The sequence below is a fragment of the Epinephelus lanceolatus genome, chromosome 16 (assembly GCF_041903045.1).
Source record: "Epinephelus lanceolatus isolate andai-2023 chromosome 16, ASM4190304v1, whole genome shotgun sequence".
Classification (NCBI taxonomy): domain Eukaryota; kingdom Metazoa; phylum Chordata; class Actinopteri; order Perciformes; family Serranidae; genus Epinephelus; species Epinephelus lanceolatus.
In genome coordinates, this window is record NC_135749.1 from 34118725 (window position 1) to 34127753 (window position 9029).

The window sequence follows — 9029 nt, forward strand, 5'->3', positions numbered from 1 at the left end:
AGCCGGTTTTTGAAATTAAACTTAAATGTTGTCTAAGAGCACTTTTTGGTGGCAAGGAGCCGATATAGGCCATCACGGCCTGGACCCTTGGCCGTATAGCTTAGGCAGCTACACAAATGTTAATGATAATGACTGTGTATGCAGTGCTCTTAGATGCAATGTATTGAGCCTGTTTTTATTTTATGTTACTGTATTTTATTATCACTATCATTCTCAATTTCTATTTCCATTTTTAATTGACTGTTTTCATTGTTTTAAATTGTGTCTTGTTGCTTTTAATGTCTCTGTAAAGCACTTTGAATTACCTTGTGTTGAATTGTGCTATACAAATAAACTTGCCTTGCCTTGCCTATTACTGCTAGGCAGGCAGACATTAAAGTGCCATAACAAAGTCATGTCAATTAAAACGATAGTGACAGAATATGAAAATGGAAACATTCAGTATTTTTTAACCTGCTCTGAACAAAAGTAGTGCAGTACTACCACTAGAGACTACTTAGAACAATCAGACCCTGCAACAACAAAATTAACAAATTAGAAATAATGTAAACTCAATAACACACAATCCCTCACTCGCAGATACACAGAGAGACACAGAGAGAGAGAGAGAAAGAGAGAGAGACAGAGAGAGAGAGAGAAAGAGAGAGGGAGAGAGAGAGAGAGAGGTGGGTAGAGATGTGTGTAAAAGAAAACCAAAATAAATAAAGCCCAGCCATTTCCCTGGAAGTCATAGAAAAACTCAAAAACACACATTCACTCAGTTTGTTCACGCCAGGTTGATAATCTTGACATCAAGGGGACCCTAACACTTTCTCAGAACAGGAGATGAGGAGAGGAAAGCTCTGCTTGTGCACTTTCATGTGATATGCGTGGCATTTCTGTGCGACCCTGCTTTCGCAAGTAATCCATCCAAAAGTAATGTGTGTGCAAAGCTGTATGAATGCTTTTTTATACATCATTTTAGTGTAACTTTATCTTTTTTTTTCGCTGTGGAAACATTGGACTACCGACAAGTGCTCGGTCTTGTCGGAAAGCCATGATTCTGCTGTTTCACATGATATGTGTGGCTTAGAACAAACAGGCTACGGTCGCGGAGAAAATCCACAGAGAAGAACAATCAATCTCTTTACTTTTATTTGCTGTTTCCTCCGGTCACGCACGGGTCAGAGTCGGAGGCTGAGAGGCTGAGCTGCACGAGTCTGCTCTCACCTGCGCGCGCAGTTGCATGCAAAGGATTATGGGGAATGTAGTCGCACAGTCATATTACTGGCTCTGTAGGAGAACGCAGCTATATAACTACCGTGGCATTTCCACAACGGTATCGAGAATTTATTTTATCGCGACACCGCTAAATTCGATATATCGTTACATGCCTAACTAATACTACAGCAAGCATAGAGTCTGGTAATATTCCATGCATTAATAATCCAGTAAAACATAAAGCAATCAACACTGAGACTCTACTGCTAGCATATTTTAGATGCTCTGCTGCTATTTGATCAAGGCCACATGCTTTATTCAGTGATAATTTCTCTATAGCATACAATACCTCATCCAGTCTAATAACCACACCATCATGGTGAGGAACATCTCCAACAATACATACATCGCCTCTAACACAATTAAAAATATAGATAATAAATACAGACTTATCAAAAATCTGCTGTTTTCATTATTTTGAGATGATGATCTTAATTCATTTTGATTGAAAATAATTAATGTACATTTAAGTTATTTTTTTAAGTCTTTCATTAATGTTACTGTAAGAAATGTTCCATTTTGGGATTTTACAATAAACATTGCATTTAGACTGTAAAAGATGGCCTTTAGCACATTTTTTATGGCAGCTTTTTATCTTGCATCAAATAGTGAATTGCATACTGTATGCAGACTGTTGCATGTACAACTCACTAGCAGTACATATTGTACTGGTACTATTGAACTACAAGAAGCAAGACAGTTGCAAGCCTTCAAAGTTAGAGTTATGTAAAGCTTTTAATGCATCAGTTAGGTCCTAGAGATGTGGTGACAACAGCTGCGCAGGAGGGGCCCAATGTGATTTTTTTTCATGGGGCCAAAAATTCCTGACGGCGCCCTGGGGGTCTTTGTTTTACAGGTGTGAAAGAGAAAATAATGACCAAAAAAATATTCACCACCTCTTAAGAGAGTGTGACAGAAAAGGTTTCATACCATGACACCCGTTTTATTTTGCTAGATGTCCTGTTAATTCTTTTGGCAAAGGGATCTACGTTAATTTAAACACCTTAGAGAAAATGTAAACTCCACAGTCTGTAATTGATCTTTTTTTGTAAATTTAACAGTAGAACAGAATAAACAAAACACTGCTTCAATAAATATTCACATTATTTACTTAAAGAGACAAGACGCAGGTTTTTTCATGTTCAATGTAATATCAGTGTAGAAGATGATGTGACTGTGGTGTTACTTTAAGAAGATACTTTATATGCTGATATGTTTCTAACATCTTATAAAAGTTTAATTGTTAAAGTGTTCAGATGTTTTCATTTTATCATCTGTTCAATCTGCCCTCAGAAATATAGGTGTCACTTTTGACCAGGCATTGACTCTTGAGCAGCATTTGAAGTGTCTGATCCACTTCTGTATTTTCCAGTCAAGACACATTGTACAATGTTGTGCTGGTGTGCCTGGAGGTAAAATCAAGATTCTAATACACCGATATATTTTGTCCAATTACTCTGTTGTAACTTTGTTTTGCCATGTCTTTCACATCCATGCATCACTAACCAGTGGTCCAGTGAGCTGTCATATGGCCTTTGACCAGGTCCTTAAAAAGATCTCACATCACACTTGTCTTCATTTTTGTTGCCCACTTCCCATTCAATAAAAAATCTAGTTTAAACTAGTTTTCACTTTTAGAGGTCTACACAGTCAGGCACCCTCCTACATTAATGATGTCATGCAGGCCTATGACACAAGGAGGTCAGAAACGTTTTATGATCAGGGCTTGTTGGTTTTCAACGTATCGTAATACAAGAGTTTGGTGGATTTCTTGGGAAAATGCACAAACAATGTTTTCTATCATATCTAACAACTTAGGGCCGGATCTACTAAGATCCTAATGTGCGTGTGCTAATTTGCCTGCGCAATCTAGAATTTTGCGTGTAGGGCTGAACTGCGGTTTGCAGGTGATTTACTAAGAGTGATTGCGTAAATGACAAGAGGTGCAAACATGTTGGAGACACCCTATTTAAATGAGGGTTTTGCATGTTTTATGGTTTGCAGCATTGTGAGTTTGGAGAGAGAGCGCAAAGTGAAATTCGACCCTATGGAATTAGAGGTGTTGGTAGATGAGGCCAATAAACACTTAAATGAGCTACAGCAAAGAAACCTGACTGTCTCACAAAGGAACGCTACATGGGAAGAAATCTGTGACCAACAGCCAGGGACCGGAGAGGGAGGAGAGGTGCGCACGGTGGGCAAGTTCCACCTGCGTAAAAGGAAACACAAATAATACACTCAATTGTCACGTTTAAGTTTTCTTATATTGGCTGTGAATATTCATTTTGTGTAAAACAGGCTACACCATAAAGAACTGTTTATTTTTGTTTTTTTGCCACGATAAATATTAGAGCTATAGCCTAATATATTTTGTGACTGAAACAATGTGTCTTTAATATGATGTTGCGTGGCTTAACATAATTAGACGTTAATGAGACTGAGTATTTCGTTTGATAATAATGTTTGGAATCTAGAAAGTGATTTCAGTCATCTTTTTTTCAGTAAATGTTGATTTGCTTAACTTTGCAATGCACTGCAGTTTATTGGGTCACACTAGCACTCATATTCTAATCTACAGCATTATGTTTAATCAAGGTGTATTTCTGCATTACATATTATTGAATGAAAATAGAAAAATAAATGCATATACCAAACAGCTCACAAGAAGTGACTTCGAATGAGATTGCTGAGTGTCTGCATCCCTGCAGCATTGGGTTGTTGCTCCGTACTATGTTAAGCAGAGATTTAACAAAGTTCATTCATTCATTCACAAGTTCTGTTTGGACTACATTTTATCATGAATATTTCTGATGCTGCTCTGTGTGTCGATGTTTTCTTGTAACTGGACAGAGTTGAGATGGCTACAATCCAGTATGAGGTCAAAGGTCGTGACCAAGTCTTTTCTAATTTAATGTCTGAGCTTGTTTCCTCTTTATTAACTGACAAATCAATCAAATAAGGAAAAGAGATTATAATTAGAATTGTGTGTGCACAGTTTGTGTCAGGGGCGATTGCTCTGAGACAACAAGGGAGGTTGAACTTCCCCTAAAATTTCATAGAAGAAATGGTTAAATATGCACTATTGAATTTACATTAAAATAAGAATTTATATTGCATTAAATGTGCTCTAGGATGCGTTGAACGCCATGACTATGATGTTCAAATGTCAGCTGTTTATCACCAGTTTTCAAACGCGACCTCCCTTTTATACATTCTCGTCTCAGCACAGCGGACGTGGATGCTTCATGCATTTCTATGACACAGCGTTGAGCAGATTTTTTTCATGTAGCAAAGTGAGACGGTCATTGGATAAATGCAACAAAATTGTCACTTCCAGGGAGGCTCAGCTTCCCTGGGTCCTAATGGAACGGTATGCGTGAGAGGACGCTCGGTGTATGCATGATGATTGGAGGAATTGTCTACAAGGCTGAACCCCTTTGTGACTGACAGCACTTCACATCTCGAGCTCAGTCCCATGCAGATATTTGCGAGTGGAGTCTTCTGACAGAGTGCCATCTGGAGTTGCTTATTTCCATAAGCGATATAGCTCATTTTCACCGTTTGTACACAGTTCAGGTGTTTAAACCCATATAAAATCTTTGAGGTGTGTTTTGCTGTGGTTCTATGGCATGAGTGTGGTTGAAAAACTGCTTCAATGAAATGTTCCTTTTAAAAGTTACTGCCTCGCTACAATATGACAAATTTTATGATGTAAACTTAAAGTGAGCTTCCCCTGTTTGAAAGACCAGCAGCTGCCAATGCTTTGTGTGTGTGTGTGTGTGTGTGTGTCCTCAGTGAAGTGTATCAGTCTCTGCAGTAGCTTCCAGCTGCAGCAGTCAGTTCAGTTTCTGTTCAGTCTGACTGAGGGAGGTTTTTGTACAGCGCTTTTTCACTGTGTGAACAACCACTGACTGTTGATGTAGTGTTCACTCTGACAGTAGTAAACTGCTGCATCTTCAGTCTGGACTCCACTGATGGTCAGAGTGAAGTCAGAGTTTGATCCACTGCCTGTAAAACGACCTGGAATCCCTGATTGTCGAGTGCTGGCATAGTATATGAGCAGTTTAGCAGTTTCTCCATCTTTCTGTTGGTACCAGGCTAAACGGTCAGAGCTATAAACATCCTGACTGGTTCTACATGTGATGGTGACGGAGCCTCCCACAGCAGAGCTCACTGCTCCAGGCTGAGTCACTGTGACCTGACCTCTGGACTCTGAGGATACAGAGACACAAACATAAAGCAGCATCATGGTTTTGTCAGCTTCATTTCAGAGGGACAGATGTTGATAGAGGAGAGGAGTTTGATTCTCTGGACTTTACCTGTGAAGCAGCAGCAGAGGAGAGTCCAGATGAGGATGGAGATCAAAGTCATGTTTTTGATGAGGAGGATTTCTGTGGCTTCTGTTGTCATGAAGGACAGCTGTCAGTCATCCAGTGTTCAACTCTCAGGACTATAAACTCTCCCAGAGCACTGGAGCATGGTGCTGCTGATGCAAAGTGGCTCTCTATGGAAATGCTCTGACTGACTCCAACAGGGACTTGGATTACTCTGATGATGCTGATTATCAATGGATCAATCACTTTACCAGAGTATTGATAAGGAATGTGTTACTTCCTTTTTATAAAAAGCTTTGGTTTGAGTTGGATGAGTTGATTTACTTGCAGAATATTATGATGAATTCCCACTTATTCACAGCCACACAAATCACCATCACTGTGGGATGTATTCAGACAAAATGTATTTTCATTTATCATAATCTACAATAAACATAGGTTCATGATAATTATATATATCAGGATTATTAATGGCAGGATTTATAGGACAGTTTTCCTTTGGAATTTTTACATTTATTTGAATTTGTTTTACTGGAGGAGAAATTAATACTGCTTGTAGATGTTTGAAGTTTCACATAGAAATTGCTGTGTATATATTCAAAGTTTGTGAATCAGTCTCTAAACAGTTAAACCAGTTATTACACAATCTGGGTAAACTGGGAATATTTTTGGTGAGTTTGTTTGTGTCAAAGTCAGAGAGCCGTGTCTCTCTACAGTGAGAGGTTTTTGTACGGCGGCTCAATGAGTTTGTATCACTGTGGTACACGTTCGGTGGAGGAACCAGACTGGATGTTGGAAGTAAGTCAGATGTTTAAAATGTTTATTTTTTCAGCAGCCATGTTTTCTTTATATTATATATTTAACAGGCAAGAAACAGTAGTTGCCTTTCCATTTTGTTTTTAGACATATTTTGCATTAAAAGATAAAGTTAGTTTTTGAATGAGAAAATCAAAAGTCCATTGTAATGAAAATAAAACATGAAGCTAGAAGATAAATCTTTATTTCTTACTTTAATGATTAAGTTTCATCTTGAGTGCTTGTAGGTTTACTTCAGTGTGTCAAAGTCAGAGAGCCGTGTCTCTCTACAGTGAGAGGTTTTTGTACGGCGGCTCAATGAGTTTGTATCACTGTGGTGGACTTTTGGTGGAGGAACCAGACTGGATGTTGGACGTAAGTCAAATTTTAATAAAAAAGTTTATACAGAAATACTAAATACCATACTGTAAAATAATGTTTCAAATTCCATTTTTAAATGTTTGTTTTGTTCATAAAGCTCTTAGTATTTTTGATATTATTTCTCCTCTTTTATCATGGAGACACACTCAGAGCAGCTTTACAAGCATTTCCTCACAGATTCCTGTCATACTGACATTCAAATGACTTGATGATGAAGATAAAGCTTCAGTTCTACTGTAAAAATGTTTTCTAAAGTTAATGTTTAGTTTTCCTCCACAGTGATAACTTTTGTTATGATGAAGTAAAAAATACTTTATTCAAGTAAAATTGAACAGAGTGAAGATACAGATCAGTATTTGAAAAGGTGCAAATTCTGTTATCTTTTTTATTGTACTAAATAATGTTGGATTTTTGTTTGTTTTAATAATCGCCAAAGAATGACTGATATCCACATAAAGAACATCTGATTGTTTTTCTTTCATTTTCTGTCTTTATTAATGTTTTCTCTAAATCCTTTAAAGTATTGTATGATCAGGTTTTTTGATGTATTTGATTTGAAATTTTTACAGTTTTTCCGAATATGCTGCTTTTAAGTCCAGTGTAGTTTGATATATTTGAGGTCATTCTGTATGATGATTCTCTCTGTGCTGATTTGCATGAGAGGCTTCTTAAAGGGAAGTGAAACAATGTGTGAGTGAGTGACTGATGGAGCAGAAAAACCATCTGACAGAAACTCCTTAAAGGAGAAAATCAACTCTCACACAGTAAAGGTGTCCAAGTGTCTGATGGTTGATTGACAGCTGTGTGGTCCCTGTCCTCTAAGCTGATTGGTGTCTCCTAGGTGATGTCCGTCCCACCCTGACGGTGCTGCCCCCCTCCAGTGAGGAGCTGCAGCAGGGGAAGGCCACGCTCATGTGTCTGGCCAACAAGGGCTTCCCCTCAGACTGGAGTCTGGCCTGGAAGGTGGACGGCAGCAGCAGCAGCATCAACTGGGAGGAGAGCAGGAGCCCTGGGGTGCTGGAGAAGGACGGCCTCTACAGCTGGAGCAGCACCCTGAGGCTCCCTGCAGACCAGTGGAGGAGGTTGGGCTCTGTGACCTGTGAGGCCACCCAGGGCTCCCAGACTCCACTCTCAGAGACACTGAGGAGAGACCAGTGTTCCCAGTCCTGACCTGACTCACTGGGACTCTGCTGCTGGTTTTACTCTGCTACTGCTCTCAGTCTGCTCTCTGTGTTTCTATCATGTGACCAATTTAACAGCTCTGACCTTGAAACAGCAATGTTTTTATTCTTGTCATAGTGCTTATGCTGTTAATGCTGTTTAATAAAACATAAGCAAATAAAAAACAATGTCTGAATATTGTTATTGCAACAGTTCCCTTCTCCCACATGTTAAGGGATACAAGATTATAACCCATGTCACAGTTCAATTGTCTCACTGCTGATGATGGTTTTATTAATGACTTCTTGAATCATGTAATGGCACTTATCCACTAAGTCATTGAGGTTCATCTGACAGTGTCTCTGTTTAGCAGTATTATTATGGACCAGGGTCATTTTGATGAAATTATTTTAAAATGTGTTAAATCTAAATGATTTAATAGAGTTTTAAAAATTAGAAGCAAATTGTAGATTATCATCAGCATACGATGATATAACATGGTTCTTTAATGATGTTCTTATGTCAAATATTTAATGCTGGTTCTGCTAATTTTTTTTAGAACATTAACCATTTCATGTAAAGTCACCCAGGTATATCTTCACCCTGAGGTGAATTAGGATTCCTATTTCATGAACATTCATTTGCATCAAGACCATACAGTCAGTCCTTAAAATACATCTCCAAAGATTTTAATTAAAAAGATGTTGAGGTCTGAAATAAAAACCCCATCAATGAGAAAAATAAAAAAATATATAAAAATAACATTTTTCACATTTTTCAAAGTCTACATGTGGGTGCACTGAATCTACATAAAACACTCAATCTTAAATAAAATGAAACTGATGGAACTGCTAATGTCTTATTGTACTACATTCTGTTTTCATGTATCATTGGAAAAAGTCTTAGTTTGCTGGAAACCTCTTAGTGTGTTTCACTGAAATATAACTTTAAAACTTTTAACCTAAAAAGTTGAATTAAAATTGGCATTGTTATGTTTTTATTTAACTTACAACTTAGAGAAACATATCATTAATTTTCAGAAATGTATTAATTATTTGTGTTAATATTACACAATCTATATTTCTCCATCTTACTTTT

At 37.9% G+C, this 9029-nt stretch overlaps 1 pseudogene across 1 annotated transcript; it reads left to right on the forward strand.

Moving 5' to 3' along the window:
• The first annotated feature begins 7456 nt into the window (after positions 1–7456).
• Positions 7457–8116, forward strand: LOC144467423 (Ig kappa-b4 chain C region pseudogene; annotated as a pseudogene). The gene is made up of 2 exons (XR_013493636.1): positions 7457–7460; positions 7612–8116. The product of XR_013493636.1 is annotated as an Ig kappa-b4 chain C region pseudogene (transcript).
• Positions 8117–9029: the final 913 nt, after the last annotated feature.